Source organism: Macrotis lagotis, chromosome 7, assembly GCF_037893015.1.
Source record: "Macrotis lagotis isolate mMagLag1 chromosome 7, bilby.v1.9.chrom.fasta, whole genome shotgun sequence".
Lineage (NCBI taxonomy): Eukaryota > Metazoa > Chordata > Mammalia > Peramelemorphia > Peramelidae > Macrotis > Macrotis lagotis.
This window is the reverse complement of record NC_133664.1, coordinates 133,531,465-133,556,540: the sequence shown is the minus strand read 5'-3', so window position 1 is coordinate 133,556,540 and position 25,076 is coordinate 133,531,465. Positions and strand designations below refer to the sequence as shown.

At 36.0% G+C, this 25,076-nt stretch overlaps 1 pseudogene; it reads left to right on the top strand.

Annotated features, from left to right (window-relative positions):
* Positions 1-7,940: 7,940 nt before the first annotated feature.
* On the top strand, positions 7,941-13,269 carry LOC141494154 (uracil phosphoribosyltransferase homolog pseudogene; annotated as a pseudogene).
* The last annotated feature ends 11,807 nt before the right edge of the window (positions 13,270-25,076 follow it).

Genomic DNA, 25,076 nt, shown 5'->3' with positions numbered 1-25,076 from the left:
TCCACCACCTCCCTTTCCTTTCCCCTTTCCCCTTTCCCTTTTCCCTTCCCTACCTTTTGTTAGTTCCCCTTTTTCCTTCCCCTCACTTTCTCCATCCCCTCTTAGCTTTTCCCCTTTTAATACTTGAAAGGTTAGATGTTTTTTAAGTTAGCTGAGTATATGTGTAATTTGACTTTAAGCTAAGTCTGCTGAGAAGAAGATTCAGGTGTTTCTCATCTCCTCCGTTCTTCCTCTCTATTACCATTGGTATTTTGTTCTTCTCAGTGTAATGAGATTTAGCCCATTCAATCCCTCCCTCCTCCCATCTTTTCCTGTCCCCCTTTTGAAGGAGGTAGTGTTTTTAAATCATTCTATCTGAATCATAGAAAATTCTGAGTATCCATCACTTCTAGCTAAGTAGATTCTATTTAGTAAAGTTACAGTTATTGAGAGTTATTACAATGTTTCTCCCAAGTGGGGTTATACCCAGTTTCATCCCAGTGGGTAGCAGTCTCATAGACAAGTCATGAGTGTCCATCACTTCTGGCTAGGTTTAATCTCTCTGCTAGAGTTACAATTCTCAAGAGTTATGAGAGTCTTTTTCCCATCTTGGGATAAAGCCAATTTCAACTTATTGGATAGCACTTTTTTTCTTTACCCCCCCCTTCTCTTTTTACCTTTTCATGTGTCTTTTGAAACACCTACTTGATGTCCAAATTTTCTATTTAGCTCTGGTCTTTTCATCAGGAATTTTTGGAATTCTTCCATTTCTTTAAATGTCCATCTTTGCCCCTGAAAAAGAAGGTTCAGCTTTGTGGGATAGTGGATTCTTGGCTGTATTCCAAGCTTTCTTGCTTATCATAATATCCTGTTCCAGGATTTTTGATGCCTTAATGGTCTTGCATAATCCTTACTGTGGCTCCTTGGTATTTAAATTGTTTCTTTCTGACTACTTGCAGGATTTTCTCTTTTATCTGATAGTTCTGGGATTTGGCCACAATATTCCTTGTTGTTTTTATTTTAGTATGTCTTTCTGGAGGGGATCTATGTTTTCTTTCAGTAACTACTTTGACCTCTGGCAGCATGATATTAGGGCCATTTTACTTCATTGGATCTGGTTATATTACATCTAAGCTTTTTTTTTCTCTCCAATGTTTTCAGGAAGTCTAATAATTCTCAGGTTGCCACTCCTCAATCTATTCTCAAGGTCCGTGGTTTTGCTGATGAGGTATTTTACATTTTCTTCTATTTTTTGTTTTTATTTAACAGATTCTTGCTGTCTCATGAAGTCATTAGTTGTCACAGACTACATTTTTTTTAGAGAGGAGTTTCTTCATATACCTTTTGCAACTCCTTTTCCAGTTGGTCAATTCTACCTTTTAAAAAGCTTTCTGTTTGACTACTTGAGGGTTTCAGAGAATTATTTTCTTTTTACATTTGCCCAGTTGAGGATCTGAGGGAATTATTTTCATTTTGTATTTATACAATTGTATTTTCCAATGATTTGGTTTCTTGTTGCAATGTGTTAATTGAACTGTCCCAAATTTTCTAATTAATTTTTAAACTCCTTCCTTATTTCTTCAAGGAAGTCTTTCATGCTGGCAACCAGATCATATTCTCCTCAGAGTTCCTAGGTCTCTCAAAGTTAGGGTCTTTTCCTTGCAAAAACTTTTCCATGGATCCACCTTTCTACTGACCTTTCTTCATTTTGCTAAGACCTTGAGTTGGGGAGGGGCTTGTTCACAGAGTTTTGTTCACTGAGTTCAATATCTCCAGCTAGCCAGTAGGGGGTGCTAGAGGATTTGCTCATTGAGCGCAATTTCTCCCTCTGACCAGTAGGAGGTGCTGGTTGCTTTCTCTGGAGTGTTTGTGACCTTTATTGAAGACTTCTCCCTTAGCCTGGAGTGGGTGATTGAAGCTGTTAAATACTTTTGAGTGGTGGGCTCTACCTTGGGGTGAGGTCATCCCTCCTTCTATTGTCAGCCAAGGTGGCTCTGCTGCTCATACACCTGTGCTTGGAGCAGAACTAGTCTGTAATGGTTTGTTCAGGGAAGGGGCTTCAGCTGAAATTGAGGCATGGACTCAGAGCTCCTCCTGACCAGAGGAGCCCAGGGATGGTGTCCACAGCTCTCTTGCACCGGAATTCTACCCCCCCCCCAGCCATGTTGGCAAGCTTCAGACAGTCAGTGCCAACAGCAATGCCTCTGCTCCCTAGTTGACCTAAGCCCCAACAGTCGACCAGGCTCTAGCCCTGCTGAATAAGAAGGTCTGGTTCTCTTGCCCTCAGGCTCCCAGGGCTCCAACCCCACCACCAATGAGGCTGATCTGTGGCTGCTCTTCCCTCTGTGTCCTGACTCACCCTAGACCATGGAAAACAAATTCTGAGGTAGATGTTCTTTCTCCTGGCTTTTCTTTCTGGGTGTTGTGGATCAGATTTCTGTTAAGAGGTTTGTTTCATATCATAGATGGGGAAAGATCAGGAGACTTTAGAACTATAACTGTCTTCTCTCTGCCATCTTGGTCAGAAGTCAAGATAAACTTTTCTGTTCAATTCTGTTTTTTTCCCCATTGTAAATTTTAACAGTTACCTATTTCAGTAAATATCCATCTCTTTCCCTGAAAGAGAAAATTCCATATTTCTGGATATTTGATTCTTGCTTGTAATCCAAATTCCCTTTCTTTCCAGAATATCATATTCCGTGCCCTTGATCCTTTAATGTTGTTGTAGCCAGGTCCTTTGTAATCCTGAAAATGGCCCTTGGTATTTGAATTTCTTCTTTCTGTCAGCTTGCAAAATTTTCTCCTTGGTCTGATAATTCTAGATTTTGGCCATAATATTCCTTGGTGTTTCATTTTGGGATCCCTTTCAGTAGGTCATCGATGACTCCTTTCACTGAATATTTTCTCCTCTGATTCCAGGATATCACAGTAGTTCTCCTTAACTGTAGCCTGAAGAATGCTGTTCAGGATATTTTTTGATCAAGCTTTTCAAGTAGTCCTATTATTCTGAAATTGTCATTCCTGCATCTATTTTCCAGGTTAGTTGTTTTACTAATGAGGGATTTTAGATTTTTTTTTTTTCTATTTTAGGGATTGTTTGGTTTTGTTTAACAGATTTTTGATGTCTCATGAAGGCATTAGCTTCCAATAATCCCATTCTATTTTTCAGGGAACCATTTTCTCCATTTAGTTAATGTACTCTCTTTTCCATTTGGTCAATTCTATTTTTAAACAAATTGCAATTGTTTTGTTTGCTCAATTGTTTTTGTGGGAATTATTTTCTTTCTGCATTTGTCCAACTGTATTTTTAATGGATTTATTTCTTCTGTCATTTTTTGTTGATGGATGTTAATTTTATCTTGCATGTTGATTTTTTTTCTTTTGAATTTATTTTCTCAAATGTCCATTTGAATTTTAAAACTCCTTTCTGGTGTCTTAGATGTCTCTCTAGACTGGATGCTAACTCGTATTCTTCTATGAACTTTCACATTTACAGTCTCTTCTGTCTTAATTTTCTGAGCTAATGTCCTTATCTCCCTTGCCCATGGGGGCAGCTAGGTGGCACAGTCATAGAGCATTGACTTTGGAGTCAGGACAATGGGAGTTGACTCTAGCCTCAGACAATTGCCATCTACTATGTGACCTTGAACAAGTCACTTAACCTTGATTGCCTGGAAGAACATCTCCAGTCATCCTGATTAATACCTGGCCATTGGACCCAGATGATTCTGGAGGAGAAAATAAGACTGAGTGACTTAGCACAGCACCCCTCCACCACTCAAATCCAATTCATGTGCTTGTAATGGTATCATCTCCCTTAATGTCATAGTCTTATTGAGAAAGAAAGACAAATATTATCATCCATATCCCCAAGATAAGATATATTAGAACCTACTTTATGCTGGTCTTTATTCATTTTGTGATTCGTTATCTTCCCCCAAGGTCCTGTGTTCAGGGAGGGACTGGTTTGCAGATCTTCAGTGCTGATAAACTTAGAAACCTTGTTCAATGGAGTTGGGAACTTCCCTGCTAGTTGCTCAGTGGATCAAGCAGTAAGGAACCCCAGAAGTTTTCTCTAGGTTGATAATATCAGTTGCCTACTCCCTCTGCCTGGAGCTGAATTTGGGGTGCTTCCATGCAACCAGTCACAGGGCTGGGCAGTCAGGGTTGGAAACACCAGAAGTAGGCAGCAGACTTCTGGTATTTCCAGTGTGAATACTTCAGGCAGTTCCTGTGTTTATACTGGACACCACCAGACCCTCCCAGAAAAATGCTGGCGGCTAATGATTCAGGTCTTCCAGACCATCTAATATTTCCCAGTCCTTCCACCACCCACTGCAAAGATTTCCACTCCCATCTCAAAGTTAATCCCCTGCCTCACATTAGCCACTAGTACTCTGGGATTCTGCTCTCTGCAATCTGGCCTTATGACAGACCTTGATGGAAGATGTTTCATTCTGTCCTTTTAAGGGTTCTGTTGATCTAAAACCTTTTAAGAGGCTTGATTCATATTGGTTCTGAGGGAAAACCAGGAAAGCTTAAAACAGTGTCTGGCTTCTCTCTGTCTTCTTGGCCAGAAATCTCTACTTATATGATTTCTGTTCATTTTTTAACTTGATTTCATTAGACAAGTTGAGAATTTTCCTAATATTGAACCATCTATGGATTTCTGATATAAATGCTACCTGTTCATAGTGTATGTATTACTCTTGTAATCTTTCTAATATTTTATTAAATTTTTGCATCAGTTAGGAAAATTGTTATTGTATCTACTTCTTCTGTTTTTGATCTTATTCTTCTGGTTTAAAAAATATGTTATAAAAAGAACATGTTAGGACTCTTTATTTATTTTTCCAAATAGTCTGTATAGTATTTAAATTAATAGTTCTTTAATATTTGGCAAAATGTACTTATGAATTCATCTAGTCCTGGTGAAATTTTTTTTCTTAGTTCATTGATGACTTATCCTATTTCTTTTTCTAATACAGTATTATTTGAATATTCTATTGTTTTTATGCTTAATTTGGATAATTCATATTTTAAGAACATTTATCCTTTTCATTTCAGTTTTCAGATTTAGTAGTATATATTGAATAAAGTAGTACATAGTAGGTTCATATTTCATCTTCATTTAATTATGTAAATTTTATACAAAGTATTGCTTTGGTCACATCCCACAAATTTGTTAATTTGTCATACAGTTGTCATTCACTTTGTGCAAATCATTGCCTGTTTTTATGATTCATCCAGTTTTTTTGTTACCCACTTCTTCTTTAAGAATAAATTATTTAGGGCGGCTAGGTGGTGTAGTGGATAAAGCCCCGGCCTTGGAGTCAGGAGTACCTGGGTTCAAATCCGGTCTCAGACACTTAATAATGACCTAGCTGTGTGGCCTTGGGAAAGCTACTTAATCCCATTGGCCTTGCAAAAACCTAAAAAAAAAAAGAATAAATTATTTAGTTTTAAATTAATTTTAATCTGTTCATAGTATTTTATTGAATATAATTTATTGAGTTATGATTTTAAAGTATTCATTTAATATGAATATACATGTATATGTTTGCCTTTATTTGTTAGGTTTTTATACATGATCAGTCTTGTGAATGTGTCATGTACATATAAGAAAAAAAGGTATTTTCTTTTTATTTATCTTTAGTTTTCTGTAAAAGCCTATCTTATTTTTTAAAAAATTCTATTCATCACTTTAACTTTTTACTTATTTTGTTATGGTTATATTTATATAGTTCTGAGAAAGGAAAGTTGAGGTCCCCCACTAGGATAGTTTTCCTATCTATTTACTTCTTTAACTTATTTAATTTTACCTTTAAATAATTTGGATTGTATTCTTTTTGGTGTTGCTATTAGTTGTGTCTATGCTGCCCTTTAGCAAGATGTAGTTTCCCTGCTTTTCTTTCAATTAAATCTATTTTTGCCTTCTTTCTCTTTTGTGCTATTGTAAACAGCATATTTTTGCTTTCTTTTTTCTAACTTCAATCTGCTTCCACATTATTGATGAATTTATCCCATTCACATTCATATATGATTACTAACTATTTATTATCCTTCATTTGTTTTTTTTCCTCCTGCTTTTCCTTGTCTCTCCCTATTTTTACCCTGAAAAGTATTTTTCTTCTGACCACTATCTCTCCCAATCTGTGTTTGCTTCTGTCAGTCACCATCTTTCTCTTATTCATTTCCCCTCCTTCTTCCTTATAGAGTAAAATAGATTTCTATACCAAATTGCATATGTATTTTATTTCCTCTTTGAGTCAATTTGGTTGAGAGTAATGTTCAAGCACTATCTGTAACACAACCCCCCCCCATTTTTCCTTTCAATGTTTTAAGCTTCATAATTTTTGTGCTGCTGTATTCAGAACTAATTCTAAGGATCTGTAATTTTCAGTTCTTTATGGTGATGTTACCCGAGGTCAATTATACTCACTGCTCTTTTGGTCTATGCCCTAGTCTGTGAACTACCCCAAAAATCATCCCACCTTCGAACTGTTATCAGAGTCTCTTCTCCTGTTGATGCTCCTCCTCACTGCAATGCAGAACCATATAGAGGCAATGCAACAGAGTCCTGTACTCAGCAAAGGATTCCCTGTAATTTCTTTTTGACTAGTTGCTTGACTCCCTGATGAGTTGAGAGCTCCAGAATCTGTCACTAATTCACTCCTCCTCTCATTTTTGCCTTAGGTTTTTGCAAGGCAATGGGTTTAAGTGGCTTGCCCAATGCCACACAGCTAGGTAATTATTAAGTTTCTGTGGCCAGATTTGAACTCAGCTACTCCTGACTCCAGGACTGGTGTTCTTTCCATTGTGCCACCTAACCACCCCCACTTCTCCCCTCTTGTCAAAACTGCTGCTGGCTTGCACTGACTCTTTTTATAGTATTCTGCACTCTACTCTAACCCCACCCCCATGAAACAAATATTTTTTGCTTGATTTTCTAAGCTATGCTGGGCTACAAAATTGTATCACTCTCCTTTAGTTGATTTTTATATCCAGAATTCATTTTGAAATTTTATTTTAAAGATCTTTGGAGGGTAATTTGGGCAAGCTAAGAAGCATCCTTGCCATTACTCTATCATCTTAGTTCTGCCATAATCATTTTAATCCTTAAGAAATATTTGTTCACTGAATTTCTATGTTTTTCCACTTGTCTATTTAAGCTTTTTAAAAATTGTTTTCTCGTCAGTGGATTTTTTGTGCCACCTTACAATAAACTAAGGTGTTATTTTCTTAATTATTTTTGTTTTTTAATCATTTACCTCTTTTTACTAAGCTGTTGATTCCCTTCTTGTATAACATTTATTTTCCTAATTTTTCCATTAGCTATCTAATTTGATTTTTAAAATACTTTTTTCAACTTTTCCAGCAATGTTTATTGAATTTATGCAGATTTTGCATTTTTTGAGGTTTTAATCTTTTGATATCATTGTCTTCTTAATTTTACCTGTAGACTTTTATAATCATATTCTCTTGTTGTTCTTGTGATTATTTGCTCATTTTCTTAACAACACTCAAATTTTAACTTAATGTTAACTTTGATCTCTGCCCCTCAAAGGGCACTGTTGAAAGAATAAGATTTTTTTTTTACATTGTCATCTTCAGAGCTAGTTCTGGCAAGTTTTCTGTGCTTTCAAGATAATGTAATCAGGGATAGGTATGTTTACTGCTCTCCTGTCTTTCTTTCTGATCTTTAACCAGCAAGGACACATACTCCCCTGATGGCTCAACCCCTAGAACTTTCATTGGTCCTGAAGAGGTTCCCTCAATTCTGTCCTTTTGAGGTAATACCTCTCCCTGCTTTGGGACTGAAACAGGATTCAAAGTGCCTTTTGGTTGACCATCAAGAAGCATTTTTTTCCTCCTTGCAACTGTCATCAAGATCCTTGGTCCCCTGTAGTCACATATTATCGCGGTTCTCTTCACCATAGTCCTGCAATTCAAAAATAACTATGGACAACTACAGACAGTAACTATGGTCCTGTACCCAATATCTGCATAGGGTCCTTTCTATCTTCTTTCTGAGAAATTGTCCAATCCCCTTCGATATTTGGGCTAAGAGCTCCTGAAGTTCTGGCTTCCACTCCTATTCATCCCCTTCAAGAATCACTGCTGAAGGGCAGCTAGGTGATGCAGTGAATAGACTACCGACCCTGCAGTCAGGAGTACTTGAGTTCAAATCTGGCCTCAGACACTTAATAATTATCTAGCTGTGTGATGTTGGGCAAGTCACTTAAACCCATTGCCCTGCAAAAAACCAAAAAGAATCACCACTGAAACCCCACATATTCCAAACTGTTCCTGAATCCTATGTCACAGACTTTTCTTGCCAAACTACTAAATAGTCTTGGACTGCAAAAATGTTTCACCTTGAACTTTTGTTGACTTGATGTGACATTTTCAAAATAATATGGAAGATAATGTTTGTTAAATTATATTGGGTGCTTCAACTATTCTACTATCTTGCTTCTATTCCTCAGCCTGTGGTTTTATTGACATAAGGAGCTTCCAGATAATTAATATTTTCTTGATCTATACATCTATGTAAATTGTCACCATTTTGGTATTGTAGAGAGTTTCTAAGAGCACTGAATATTTAAGTAACTGACCCAGAGTCAAACATCTAGTTTGCTTCAGATTAAAGCTATTCCTGTTTTTAATGGGTGGCTAGGTGGTACAATGGATAGAGCACAGGCCTTGGAGTCATGAGTACACGAGTTCAAATCTGGCCTCAGAAACTTAATAATTATCTAACTGTGTTACCTTGGGCAAGCCACTTAAACCCATTGCCTTGCGAAAACTAATAAACAAGCAAACAAACAAACAAACAAACAAACGAATGAATGAACGAATGAATGAATACCAATTTACTACTACTGCTATTACCAAGTAATTGAAAAGTCATTTAATTTGCCTTAAGTAAAGAAGAACATTAACTCAGGAATCAAATAATATAAGATCCAAATCCCAGTTCTTGCTAACTGTGTAATTTGTGTCTGGTCACAACATCCTTCTGCCTTAATTTTCTCACCTATAAAATTAAGAGATTGGACTACATAGTCCCTAACAGCTTTAAATCTGTTAGTCTAGGATCAACAAAATAAGGGAAAAATAATATTTCTCTAAAACTTTTTTTCCAGTGAATGCAGAGGTTTCTTTCTGGAGGTAATACCAGTAGAATATTAAGTTCCTTGACAGAAAGAACTGATTCCCTTTTATCTTTCTATCTCCTGCCTAAGCACTCTGCCTGACATATTATAGGCATTTAATGAACGTTTTTTGATTAATGTATTGAATTGGTTGAGTAAGGTGATATGGATTAAACAAATCTTCCCCATATCACAGTCTTGACTCCCATCTATTCTTTAAGTCTCTTATCTCATGTGAATATAACCTAAGGAAATAAAATGTGGACTTTAATGTAGGCTTAATGTCATTTCCTTTAGCTTTTTGGAATTTTCAGGCATTTTCATTAAAAAGAAGATCCTGTTATCAAAAAAATTCAAAAAATCTATTGAGAAAATCCTGTTATGAAATTAGTTTCTAGGTCTTTCACCTCAGCAAGGCAAATTTGACTTCTATCAGTGGAGGGGAAAAAATAACAAAATGTTAATGATTTAGTTCCTTATTAACCTCATTTATCTTAATAAGATGCCATTTCAAATTCTAGGCTACTTAAATGTAAACTTTATTAAGAATTAGAATTTTTTCTGTGTCCCTTACCTTAGAATTAAATGACAAGGGTAGTCTATTAATGGATTCTCTAGGGAATAAATCATATACACTGAAAGATAAAAGTGAAAGTTTTCTGAGTGATCGGAATTTTCATCCTTTCTTTTTTGTATATTAACCAGATTAACTAGCATTCAGATTAACTTGGAAGAAATACTCTTTTCATAAAAACATCATGCTATACCTTATATATAGTCTTACAAAATATGTTTTTGTTTGCTTTTTTTCTCAGTGCTCAAAGGTTTGTAAAAGGCCAATAGATATCTTAGCCTTCCTAACAAAATTGACTAGTTTTAGTTCCCTGTGATGTAGTGATTTTAGCTTGTATCTTCAGGAAACTAGAGAAGTCTTATGCATTAAAACAGGATTTATTAAAGGCAAATTAAGTTCCTGAGATGCTAAACACATCTATTCTAATGCAGAGGACCAGGAGTAGTAAACACCTACAGACAGCTACCTATGGAAGATATGAACATTCCCTATTATACTTAAAGTCTTTAATCACACCTCCTTGAAAAGTTGGCAATAATCTATTTCTATAATTGAGACCCCCCACCCCAGAGAATAGAGACTTGACTTAATAATTGTTAGGGATTTGACATAGAGTTTAAAACAGAGAAAACAGAAGAGAGAAAGAGAGAGTAGAGCAGAGCATAGATAAAAACCAGAGGCGAAAGTGAAATCAGTGAGGATGTAGGTTATTGCTCCTGAAGATATTGTGCTATGATTTGAAGAAGGTGGTAGATAGATACATACATAGATAAATAGATAGATGAAGATATTTATACATTAAATTTTGATATATAAGCACTATATAGATAACTATATATATATAATACTATATATATATATGCTACATATGCTATATATGCTGCATAAACTTCATTGCACAGTATCTTCAGGAGCAACATATATAGATATAAATATAGATATAGATACAGAGACAGAGACAGAGAAAGAGACAGAGACAGAGACAGACAGATAGAGATAGAGATAGAGATAGTTATACAATGTGTAGTATATATAGAATTATGTAAATATTACATCATATATAGATATTCTCTCTATATATAAATATATCTGTCAATATTCCTATATTTATATCTATTTTTGTTATTCTTTGTTTAACTGGAAAGAATGTTATAACCTGAAACATATTAGTTAAAAGATAAAGTTTTTACATAGATTGACAGTATCTCTCTATGCAAAGTATGAATATTTACATTGAAACTACTTTGGGACTCTAAGGGATAATGATAGCTGATTTCGTATTTTAAATTATCTTATTGCCAAACATTAAGTAAGAATAAATATTGATCACTACTCAAGTTGTCAATCTATTTTGCTTGCCTAACAAATTTCTCAGGTAATGCAGCCAGTCTAAAACAAAATATTTGATCCAGTCATATACAATATATCTATAATTTTTCTCTTTTATCTAATAACAACTGGTATGTTAAATTTTTATGTGGAAAGATCAGAATAGTATTTAGCATAGGAGAAGAGTCTCTGTAGATGATCTTCTTGATAATATGTGGAGTACAATGGAAAAGAAATAACATCACATGCATCAATGTGCAATCTACAACATCAAATATACCAAAATGATGTTCTAATCTCTAGCAAGATCATTTTGTAATCACTATCTAGGAATGCATTTTTTTAACTTCTAAAGGCCCTCCTATTTCTATTAATTAATGCTCCCTTCCTATTCTTTTCCCACCATGAAATTAGCCCTTAAAACTTTCAAACTAGAACATAAAGAGCTTGGGGAAATCTTCCTGCTGATGAATTTTACTTTCCATTTTTATTTAACTGGAGAAAAGTTCATCGAACCTATGGAGAACTTAATTAAAGGCTCAGTCTCCCATCACTCTGATGCTCAAAACAAATGCCAAAAAAGACATTTAAATGAACTGCTTGGGGGCTTGAATGTCAGGTGTTGCATCTCTAACTTTCAAGTCTTAGATATCTCATAGGCCACAAAGGAACGAGAATGCTATCCTGAAAACCCCATTTGTAGTCAACCATATGTAAACAAACTCGAGTTTGCCAGCATATGTGCTTTTTTTTTATCACTAATTGAAAAGAGATTTTCTTGTAAGGAAAACTTCAGGAATTGTGGGAGAACCCAACACTTTTTACATTTCCTGGGATGCATTAAATATAAATTAAGTGAGTAAATTTTACTATTTGTAGCATATATTAAAAGACATAACCCCTAAATTATCTAAGACCAAAAGAGAAACTTATTAAACTGGCAGCTCCTTCAGTCTTCCCATAAGGAAGACAGGAAAAAGCAGTTGTTGTTTTAACTAGAGAGGCATTGAGTGAACTTGGTTCAATTAGGGTTGAGAAAAATTCCAGTGATGGTGCTATAAGAATCATCCAAACATGATCCAGAATAATGTTTCCAGTGGGTGGTTAGGTGGCACAGTGGATAGAGCACTGGTCCTGGAGTCAGGAGTATCTGAGTTTAAATCCAACCTCAGACCTTGATAATTACCTAGCTGTGTAGCCTTGAACAAACCACTTAACCCCATTTGCCTTGCAAAAAAAAAAAAACCAGAATAATATGTTTCTTAGAAGACTACAGTTTTGCCTCCTTGGTAACATAACACAATTCCCTGTAAACAGAAAGTACTTAATCCATGTTGAAGTGAAAATTATTCTAAATTCCTCTCTAGATTGATGCTAAAAAATATCACTTGAAAGTTGTCCATGATACAACCAGCAGTTGGACACACACCACCCCCCAGCAGCCAGAAGCCAGTTAAAGGCCCAGCCAGGACTTGACGGGGGACCCGGCCAAGCTGGCTGTGGCCAATGGCGCCGTGGTTGGGCCGGCTGGGGACTCTGCTGAGGACCCCCAACTGGAGAAGTACCCCGCCCCCAGGTGGAGGAGGGCCCTCACCCAGAGAAGGGCGATTCACAGGAACCCTCCTGCCTGCTGGGCCCCAGCTCAAACTGCTCCCCATGAAGGATCAGATCTGGGAGCTCCAGTCCATCATCCGGCACAAGACAGCCAGTTGAGTGGATTTCATGTTTTCCGCGGACCGTTTGATTAGGCTTGTTGTGGAAGAAAGGCTGAATCAGCTGCAGTACAAAGAGTGTACAGTGACCACTATGAGGGGTTATAAGTATGAAGAAGTGAAACTAGAGAAGGGGAATTGTGGGGTCAGCATAATGAGAAGTGGGGAGGCCATGGAACAGGGTGTGAGGGACTGCTGCCACTCAATCTGAATCAGAAAGATTCTGATGCAAAGTGATGAGGAGACCCAAAGAGCCAAAATCTATTATGCCAAGTTCCCACCCACTCCCACCAGACATTTATAGGAGAAAAGTCCTGCTGATGTATCCAATTCTAAGCACTGGAAATACTGCCATTGAGGCTGTAAAAGTCCTTATAGAACACAATGTTCAAACCAATGTCATCATCTTCCTTAGTCTCTTTTCTACTCCTCATGGTGTTACATCTATCATTCAGGAGTTCCAAGACATCAAAAATTTAACCATCCTGTTGCACCAACAAATTTTGGCACAGATTAACTTGAAGGAAAAATTAGTTTCCCTACATGATATTATAAGAGTGTACCGAGTTTCATCTTGTTCCATTTTAGTTGGGGAATGGGATGAGACAATGAAAATGGAAGGGCTATTTAAATGAATTTCTCTTTCTGGGTCAAACAGAAAATATTGGTGATATCTTCATTTAATTTGCTATTTCTTTTTTGACTGTTGGAACCAGGTGCAGTAATATGTCACACTCAGCTCTTAGAATTGATGGGAATTTTAATAATGTGCTTATGCAAATTTATGGACACTTCAATGAATTAATGTATTCTCTAGTTTCTGAACTGCCCTTCTCTGAGGTTTCTTGTAGTTACAAATAAAACCAAAAAGAGTCAGTTCTCTAAGACCCATTGGGATTTGCTTTGTGTTCTGTATGCTTTCTGCTCCCCTGAGGGGGAATGTGTGTATGTGTATATGTATGTGTGTGTGTGTGTGTGTCTGCACACATGTGTGCAGGCTAAGCCCACTCACCACTTTCTTCTATTCTTCAGTTTCCCAGTTTTGGCTTTTTCTGATGACTCATAAACAAAACTGAATGTCTCTGGAATTTTCTCTCCCATCCAGTTGGCAAGACCAAGATATCAGCCCCAGAATGTGTGCTTACTTTTCAGTTAGTCCATTTTTTTTTCTCTGTGGCTTGCTTCCCAAGCAATGCGTACCTGGCTGGGCAGTGAAGGAAAAGGGGACCATTTTGGCAATTGGACTGGGGCAGCAACCACCAACTGACCATCCCAGGGAAGGCAGAATGGCAACACAGGAGGGCTAAGTACAGTTAAATACCATCCATTCAGAGACAGGAAATGATGACTGGGTGTGAGTGGGGACGGGTAGGGGGTGGTTGCAGACAATTTTTTTTTTTGCTTGGCCTTTTAGCCAATAAGTAAATTAAAATAATGTGATTCATATTGATGTCTTTTTAGTAGGAGACTATGATTTGGAAAAGTTATTTGGCAAGTTTTGTCAGTTGTAATGTGCTGAAATGTGACAAAAGAAGGTCATGCTTTGTATAATACCAATAATTTGTGGGTGTTTCTATTCTGGTTTCCCAAATGGAGAAAGAGTCATTTTTGAAACAAAAGCTTCTTGGTCAATTGCTTGTAAAAACATGTACCCTATTTTGCATTGATAATAAAAAAATTCTAACAGAAGAAAAGGCAGTTGTCCATAATATTTGACTCCAAATGCAGACACACAGAGCTATTTGAATTTAAATGCATCATGGGAAGCTCTCTTGACTCAATAAGAAGAGTACTTTTGGAAGTAGTAAAGGCAAAACAAAACAAACAAACAAACCAAAAACATCACTTGTGGGACTAAACTATGTGGAGTTTTCCAGAATCTGGAAGTGGAGAGTATTTAATACCTATACCATAGTTGTGTTATTTATTTATCATGTTCTACTTTGTAATGGTGTTATTTGCGTACAAAATCTAATTTGTCTTTTAACCTTATGATTCTGTTTTTAATTTTTTCCCCAATTAAAAATCATGAAAATTTTAGGATTCATTTTTACAAAATTTTGAATTTCAAAATTTTCTCCATCACTCCTTTCCTTCCCTTGTCTTCTGATGGTGAGCAGTTTGATAGTGTATTTATATTCTATCATGTAAAATATATTTCCATATTTATCTCAGTTGTGGAAGAAGAGACTGTTCAAAAAGAAAAAAAACATGTGAAAGAATAAAGTAATTGTAAAAATATACTTTCATCTGCATTCAGAGTCCATCAATTCTTTATCTGAATATTGATAACATTTTCCTTCAAGAGTCTTTTAACTTGTCTTGGACCTTTGTGTTGCTGGGAATACCTGGGTCATTCATAATTGATCCATTCTGTTCATTTTGCTTTGCCTCAATTCATACAGTTCTTTCCTGGTTTGTTGAAATCTGCCCATTCATTACTTTTATTGCACAATAGTATGCCATTACATTCATATGCCACATCTTATTCAGACATTTCCCAATTGATAGACATTACCTTAATTTACAATATTTTGCCACCATCAAAAGGGCTGCTGTATATATTTTTGCACATTTTCTATTTTCTATGATCTCTTTAAGTTTCAGACATAGTTGTGGTATTGAAGGATCAAAAGGTATGACAGGTCAATTGCCCATTGAGAATAGTTCCAAATTACAGATTGATTGGATCAGTTCACAATTTGCCAACCTCGCATTAATGTCCCATTTTTTCCACATTCTCACTGATTCACCTCTCTTTTTCTTATTTAGTAACAGATAACTTTGGTTATTTCTGATGTATAATATAGTTTGAGATTTGGCATTGCGAGGTCACTTTCATTTCCATTTGTTTCATTAATTACCTTTATATTCTTACCCTTTTGTTCTTTTAAATGAATTTTATTGCTATTTTTTGTAGTTCTACCAAAAACTGTTTTATTAATTTGATTGATATGGCACAAAATAAGTAAATTAATTTAGATATAATTTTAAATTTTATTATATTGGCTCAGCCTATTCAATAGAAATTACAATCTCTTCCCAGTTATTTAGATCTGACTTTATTTGTGTAAAATATGCTTTGTGTCTGGGGGGGGCGGGGTGGGAAGCCAAGATGGTGACAGGAGAAGAGCCTCTCCTAGGTGTTCTCTCCATAATGTTTCAAAAATCTTAAAATTATGACTCTAACTAAATTTTCGAGAGAGAGAGAACCCAGTGAGGCAATTCTCCAGACTAAGGTAACCTGGAAAAAAGTGTAAAGGATCTGCTCCATGGGGTTAGAGGGGTACCTGCCAGAGTGAAGAAACTTAAACCTCCCAGAGGCAGCCCCAGGGCACCTGGGAGCCATGGATCACAGCAGCAGAGGCAGTTTTATGATATACAACCTGGGGATCACCAGGAACAAATTGGAGGATCAGGGGAGAGGACCTCTGCCAGAATGAACATACTAAGCCAAGGCCCTCAGTGTGGTTGCTGCATTCAGCTCGGTCAGCTCAGTATCGGTGATCATAGCAGCTTAGATCTAAGAAACAGATGGAGGTATGGAGCTCACAAGCAGGAGCCCCCGGGCAACTGGTCTTTGACTACTTGGCCCATGGAAGGTAGCAGAGTGGAGAGAGTCTTCAAAGATCTCTCCTCTGTACCTGGAACAGGACTCTGGGCCTCTGACCACATTCAGATCCTGATCACAGTCGAGGGCCCCAATAGAAAGGCCCCCCCCACTTCAACCCTGGTTCAAAGGGGTACAATTATGGTCATTCACAGACCAGCAGGGAAGCTTCACACACTGAGATCCTTGTGGGGGGTGTCCCAGTAATACACAAAAGGCTCAGGAAACAGGGGCGGCTAGGTGGCGTAGTGTATAGAACACTGCCCTGGAGTCAGGAGTACCTGAGTTCAAATTTGACCTCAGACATTTAATAATTAACTATGTGTGGCTTTGGGCAAGTCACTTATCCCCATTTCCTTGCAAAAATATAAAAAAAAATCTCAAGAAGCACCCCAAAGCCAGGCACAGTCTGGAGAAATGAGTAAACAGAGAAAAAAGAGGACAACATTGAATAATACATTGTCTATGATCCCAACAACAATCAAAATACTCAATCTGAAGATGAGAAAGTACAAGCTCCTGCATCTAAATACACCAAGAAAAACAGAAATTAGGCTAAGGATATGACAGAGTTCAAAAAAGATTTTGAAAATCAAGTAAGGGAGGTAGAAGAAAAATTGGGAAAAGAAATGAGAGAGATGTAGGAAAAACATGAAAAAGAAGTTAGCAGCTTAGTCAAGGAGATCCAAAAAAAAAAGTTGAAGAAAGTAACATGTTAAAAAACTAGCATAGGTGAAATGGATAAAAGAGTTCAAAAAGTTATTAAGGAGAACAATGATTTAAAAGGCAGAATTGGCCAGATAGAAAAGGAGATAAGAAAGTTCTCTAAGGAAAACAAATCCTTCAGATGTAGAATGGAGCTAAAGGAAGCTGATGACTTTTCAAGAAGTCAAGACAAAATACTTTAACATCAACAGAATGAAAAAGTAGAAGAAAATGTGAAATATCTCATTGAAAAAAAGAACTGATCTGGAAAACAAATTCATTAAAGATAATTTAAAAATTGTTGGAATACCTGAAAGCCACAATCAGGAAAAGAGCCTTGTCCTCATTTTTAAAGAATTCCTGGGGGCAGCTAAGTGGTGCAGTGGATAAAGCACCAGCCCTGGAGTCAGGAGTACCTGGGTTCAAATCCAGTCTCAGACACTTAATAATTACCTAGCTGTGTGGACTTGGGCAAGTCACTTAACCCCATTTGCCTTGCAAAAAAAAAACACCTTAAAACAAATTAAAAAATAAAAAAAAAGTAAAAATAAAAAGGGATCCAGGAGAACCCTTAAAAAAAAAGAATTCCTACAGGAAAATTGTCCTGGTATCCTAGAATCAGAAGGCAAAATGGAAATTGTAATAATCTACCAATCTCCCCCTGCCCCCCAAAAGTGATCCAAAAGAAACAATCCCCAGGAATATTATAGCCAAGTTCCAGAACTCCCAAGTCAAAGAGAAAATATTACAATCAGACAGAGGAACAAAATTCAAATATCGTGGTGCTATGGTCAATATCATACAGGACTTTGCAGCAATTACATTAAAGGCTGGTAGGACTTGGAATACAATACTGTGGAAGGCAAAAGAACTTGGAATGCTACCGAGAATTAACTACCCAGCAAAACTGAACATCCTCTTCCTATGAAAATATGGACTTTCAATGAACCAGGGGAATTTCAGTTGCTCCTGCTGAAACAACCAGAGCTGAACAGAAAATTTGACCTTCAAATACCGGACTCAGGTAAAGCATAGAGAGTGGAGGAGAAGGGTAAAATATGAGGGATTTAATGATGATGAACTACATTTATCTCTGAATAGAAGAACAATACTGACAATACTCATATAAAACTTCTCATTTAATAGAACAGGTAGAAGGAGCTTTTGAAGATGAAGCACAGGAGAAAGCTGAATTTGGAGATATAATGTAAAAATGGAGTCAATGGCTAAATGGCAAATGTACTGGCAGTAAGAGGAAGGAAAGGTGGCATAGGCTAAGATATTTTGTATAATAAGATAATTTTTTATTGCAATGTGCTATTACAATGATATGGAATGGGGGAAGGTGAGGGGGGAATGAAGGAACCTTCGCTTTCATCAGAGATGACTCAGAGAGGAAACATCATATACACTCAATCAGATATGGACATCTATAGTAAAAAGGAGAGAAGGAGGACAGGGGGAAGGGGGGAAAGGGGGTGATGGAGGAGAGGGTGGATCATGGGAGAGAGTGGTCAGATATAACATTTTCTTTTTTACTTCTTGCAAGGGGCTGGGATTGGGTGGCTTGTCCAGGACTATAGGGCCTGGTGGTTTCTGGGTCTTAGGGGTGGTATGTGGGCTGAGAGTCTCTTGGCCCCAGGGCTGGTGATCAGTCTGCTGAGTCACTAAGCTACACTTTTAGAAGAGGAACAGAGTGAAAGGAGGGAGAAAATATTGTATATGGTAGTGGGGAGATAAGAAGAGCACTGTTTGGCCACAGGGCTTAGGGGATGGGGTCCCTGTTCTATTGGGGGGGGGGGCTAGATTGTGATTAGAATCTGAATGTGCTGAGGGTCCCAGATTCCTGATCCAGGGACAGAGGCCAGACCTCGGAAGTCTCTCTCTACTCCTCCTACTTTCAGTGGACTGAGAACTCAGGGTATAGTTGCTTGCAGGCTCCCGCTTGATGGCTCCTGCTTCTATTTCATGGATCTGGGTGAGCTGACTGTCACAACTACCCTGAGGGTTTGGGCTTCGGGATCACTCTGGCAGAGGTCTCTTTGCTGATCCACCAAGTGCCCATTGCTCCTCAGGATGTAGGACATAAAACTGCTTCTGCTGCCAAGAGTCATGCTTCCCAGGCTCTCTGAGGTTGTTCCTGGGAGGATGAAATTTCTTCACTCTGGTGGACCACACCTGTAACCCCATAGAATGGAGTTTTTCCAGTATTTTCCAGGTTACCTTGGGCTGGAGAATTGCCTCACTGGATCTTTCTATCTTTCAAAACTTTAGTTAGAGTCATAATTTTATGATTTTTTGAAATATTTTTGGAAAGAGCACCTGGGAGAGGCTGTTCTCTTGTTGCCATCTTGGCTCTGCCCTTCAAATTAATTTTTAATCTATTTTCCCATGGCCATTATAATCCTTAAACTTCTTGAAACCAGGGAAATCTTGTATTTAACAGTTTATCATCTTCAGTGATTAGTACAGTTCAGTATAAATAGATTGAGTTGAATCGAAATATACACAAATAGGTACTCTTATATAAAAGAGTTAAGTATCAGCAATACTGTTATAATTCATAGAAATTTAATTTGAGGATAATGAATATTAATTGATCCTAAATTACTCTGGGAAAGTGAAGGATTTAATTTAGAATAAAATATATTCATATTCCTTTATATTTGTATTAACACAAGTATCAGGTTTCAAAATGATACATTTGTATTAATGAATATTTAAATGGAATTTTAATTCCTATGGTCACCAGTTATGTCATTTTAAACTTTCTATAATATTAACATCTTTAGTAGACGTTTATGTATGAGCCATTATACTTCTCCTTGAGGGTATAATAAGATTATAGAACTAAACCTATGGAAAGAAATTGGATTTTTAGCAAAGTAATATCAGTCTTCACTCAGATAAATTAACAAGGAGACAAGTAAAGTTGGAAAAATAAACAAATAATCAAATTGATCCAATAAATTAACTATAAAGAGATAAATAATATTTTGTGAAAATCCCCATTGAAAAGCAAGGCAATACTTTCTAGGAAATTATTAGAAATGAGCATAGAATGACAGTAAGAATATCCAGAATATTTCACAGAGAGAAGAAAATAAAAGAATGATTAAAAGAAGATAAGTGTGGAAATTAACTTGAAAAATGAAAGCTGTCAGAACAGATATCAAAAAGACAGAACTTAAATTAGAATTTACAACTGGTGATGCATCCAGATAATTAAATTACCTGAGAAATAAAATGGCAGATTTATAAATGCACAATAAAGAAGAGGAAAGAAAATGACATAAAAGAATAAAAATATAATTCTTTGTTTTTTTTTAACAAAGAGAGAGTTTTCATCCCAATAGATGGAGTCTATGTGTATGCCAAACAACAAATTACTATAATTGTTTCATGCTATTGTACCTAGTCTATTCCACGGGTCCACCACTCTATTTTTTAGCCAATACCAGACAGTTTTGATGACTGATGCTTTATAATAAAATTTTAGATCATGTAGGACTAAGCCCCCTTCTTTAGCACTTTTTTTCATTAAAATTCTTGACATTTTATTTATACATATGAATTTGCTTACAAGTTTTTCTAACTCATTAATTTTTTGGAATTTTGTTTGCTAGGGAACTAAACAGCAAGTTTAGTTTTGGTAGAATTGTCATTTTTGTTATATTAGCTCTACCTATCCATGAGCATTTGATGTTTGCCCAGTTATTTAAATCTGATTTAATTTGTGTGAGAAGTGTTTTATAATTGTTTTCAAAAAGATTCTGAGTCTGTCTTGGCAAATAGACTCCCAGGTATTTTATATTGTCTCAGATTACTTTGAATGGGATTTCTATTTCTAGCCCTTCTTGTTGTATCTTGCTAGTCATATATAGAAAAGTTGAGGACTTTTGAGGGTTTAATTTTAGATCCCACAACATTTTTTAAATTGCTAATAGTTTCTAGTAATTTTTTTGATGATTTTCTTGGGATTCTCTAGCTATGCCATCATGTCATCTGCAAAGAGTGAGAGTTTTGTCTCTTCCTTCCAATTCTAATTCCTTCAATTTATTTTTCTTCTCTAATTGCTGAAGCAAAAATTTGAAATACAATATTGAATAGTAGTAGTGATAATGGGCATCCTTATTTCACCCCTGAACTTATTGGGAATGCCTCTAGCCTCTCCTCATTAAATATAATGCTTGTTGATGGTTTCGGATAGATACTGCTTATTATTCAAAAGAACAGTCCATTTACACTTACACTAGTGTTTTTAGTAGGCATGGCTGCTGTATTTTGCCAAGAGCTTTTTCAGCATCTATTGATATGATCATATAATTTCTGATAGGTATATTATTGAATGTATTCATTTTCCAAATATTGAACAGCCCCGCATTCCTGATATAGATCCTACTTGGTCAAAATGTATTATCCTAGTGATAACTTGTTGTAAATGTTTTGCAAAGATTTTATTTAAGATTTTTGCATCTATATTCATCAAAGAGATAGGGCTATAATTTTCTTTCTCTGTTTTAACTCTTCCTGGTTTCAGTATCAGTACCAAATTGGTTCCATAGAAAGAGTTATGCAGAGTTTTGTCTTCCCTTGTTTTCCCAAAGAGTTTATAGAGAATTTTAACAAATTGTTCCTTAAATGTTTGGTAGAGATCAGTTGTGAATCCATCAGTCCCTGGAGATTTTTTCTTAGGGAGTTCAGTGATGGCTTGTTGAATTTCTTTTTCTGAGATACGGTTGTTTAGGTATTTAGTCTCCTCTTCATTTGACCTGGGCAAATTATTTTTGTAAATATTCATCCATTTGACTTAGATTGTCAAATTTATTGGCATAGAGATGGGCAAAATAATTTTGAATTATTACTTTAATTTATTCCTCATTGATGGAAAGTTCTTTTTCATTTATGATTCTAGCAATTTGGTTTTCTTCTTTTCTTTTTTTTAATCAAGTTGACTAGAGGTTTATCAATTTTATTGTTTTTTATAAAACCAACTTTTGGTTTTATTTATTAATTCAATAGTTTTTTCTTTTGATTTTATTAATTTCCCCTTTAATTTCTTAAATTTCTAACTTGGGGGGTTTTGATTTGTTCTTTCTCTATTTTTTTAATTGCATATTTAATTCATTGATTTCCTCTTTCTCTAATTTATTCATTTAAGCATTGAAAGATAAAACATATCCCCTCACAGCCACTTTGATTGAAACCCTTAGGTTTTGGTATGCTGTTTCATTATTGTCATTATCTGGGACAAAATAATTCTTTCTAAAATTTGTTGTTTGATCTACTCATTCTTTAAAATAAGGTTATTCTATTTCCAATTAGTTCTTGGTCTATATCTCCCTGCCCAATATTGCATATGACTTTTATTGCATTATGATCTGAGAAAGAGTATTCACTATTTCTGTCTTTCTGCAGCTGATCATTAGGTTTTTATGCCCTAGTACATTGTCAAATGTTGTATAAGTGCCATGTACTGCAGAGAAAAAGTTATATTCCTTTCTATCCTCATTCAATTTCCTCCATAAGTATATCATATCTAATTTTTCTAACAATCTATTTACCTCCTTAACTTTTTTCTTATTTATGATTTGATTTATCTAGATTTGAGAGTGAGAGTTGAGGTCTCCCACTAGTAGAGTTTTGCTCTCTATTTCTGCCTGTAGTTCTTTCAGCTTCTCCTCTAAGAATCTGAGCATCTGGATGCTATCCCATTTGGTGCATATACATACATATATATATTATTATTATTATTTCTTGAGAGTTATTAGAGTCATTCTCACGAGTAGGGTTATAGCCAATTTCATCTCATTGGATAGCAGTCTCATGGATAAGTCATGAGTGTCCATGATTTCTGGCTACATATATTCTACATATATATATATATATATATATATATATATATATATATATATATATATATATTCTGTATTCAAATCATTTTATTGTCTTTGGTACCTTTTAGGAGGATATAGTTTCCTTCCTCATCTCTTTTAATGCTATCTATTTTTGCAGTTGCTTTGTCTGAGATAAGGATTGCTACCCCTGCTTTTTTCACTTCAGCTGAAGCAAAATATATTTTGCTCCTACCTTTCACCTTTACTCTATATGTATCTCTCTGCTTCAAATGAGTTTCTTGTAAGCCACATATTGTAAGATTGTGATTTTTAATCCACTCTGCTATATGCTTACATGTTAAGGGAGAGTTCATCCCATTCACATTCAGAGTTATAATTACTTATTCTTCATTGCCCTCCATGCTATCTTCCCTCAGTTTGTATTTTCCCCTTCCCCCCTTATCTGTATTCTCCAGTATTTTTTTTTCTGTATACCACCTCCTTCAGTGTGTTTTCCTTCCTATATGCAGCCCCTCCTCTTTCTTTCCCCTTTCCCTTTTTCCCTTTTCTGTTCCCTTTTTTTCCTCTTGCTAATTCCCCTTTTTCTTCTTCCCCCTCCCTTTCTCTGTCCTCCCTCCCCTTTTCCCCTTTCAATACTTGAAAGGTTAGATGTTTTTGAAGTTAACTGAAGATGTGTGTAAGTTAACTTTAAGCCAAGTCTGATGCAAAGAAGATTCAGATGTTTCTATTATCCTCCCTTATTCTCTTCTATTACCATAGGTATTTTGTACCTCATAATGTAATGAGATTTACCCCATTCAATCCCCTTCCTCTTCCTGTCTCCTTCCTATCCCCCTTTTTTAAGGAGGAGGTCTTTTTAAATCATTTTGTCTCAGTCATAGAAAATTCTGAGTATCCATTACTTCTAAGCTAAGTACATTCTATCTAATAGAGTTAAATTTCTTGAGAGTTATTAGAGTCATTCTCACGAGCAGGGTTATAGCCAATTTCATCTCATTGGATAGCAGTCTCATGGATAAGTCATGAGTGTCCATGATGTCTGGCTACATATATTCTCTCTGTTAGAGTTACAGTTCTCAAGAGTTGTGAGAATCTTTTTCCCATGCTGGGTTATAGCCTGTTTCAACTTATTGGATAGCAGTTTTTTTCTTTATCCCGCCCCCCCATTTACCTTTTTGTGTATCTCTTGAACTTCCTGTTTGATGTCTAAATTTTCTATTTAGCTCTGGTCTTTTCACAAGGAATTTCTGGAATTCTTCCATTTCTCTAAATGTCCACCTTTTCCCTTGAAAAAGAAGGCTCAGCTTTGTGGGATAGTGGATTCTTGGCTGCATTCCAACCTCCCTTGCTCTTCAGAATATCTTGTTCCAGGCCCTTCAATCCCTTAATGTTGATACAGCCAGGTTCTGAATAATGTTTACTGTGGTTCCTTGGGATTTAACGTGTTCCATTCTGGATGCTTGCAGGATTTTCTCTTTTATGTGATAATTCTGTAATTTGGCTACAGCATTCCTTGGTGTTTTTATTTTAGGATCTCTTTCTGGATGGGATCTATGTATTCTTTCAATAGCTACTTTGCCCTCTCGTTCCATGATATCATGGCAATTTCCCATCACTAGATCCAGTAGTATTAAGTCCAGGTTTTTTAATTTCTTGAATGTTTTCAGGAAGTCCAATAATTCTCAGGGTGCCCCTCCTCGATTTTATTCTCAAGGTCAGTAGTTTTGCTGATGAGATATTTTACATTTTCTTCTATTTTTTTTATTTTTGGATTTTATTTATCAGGCTCTTGCTGTCTCATGAAGTCATTAGTTCCTGCAGACTCCATTCTATTTTTTTAGAGAGCAGTTTTCTTCATTTACTTTTTTGCAACTCCTTTCCAATTGGTCAATTCTATTTTTGAAAGAGCTTTTCATTTGACCAGTTGAGGGTTTTAGAAAATTATTTTCTTTTTGCATTTGCCCAATTGATAATCTGAAAGACTTATTCTCATTTTGTATTTGTCCAGTTGAATATATGAGAGAATTATTCTCATTTTGTATTTGTCCAATTGTATTTTCCAATGATTTGTTTTCTTGTTGCAAAGTGTTAGTTGTCTCTCTGAAATTTTCCAATTGATTTTGAAACTCCATCCTTATTTTTTCAAGGAAG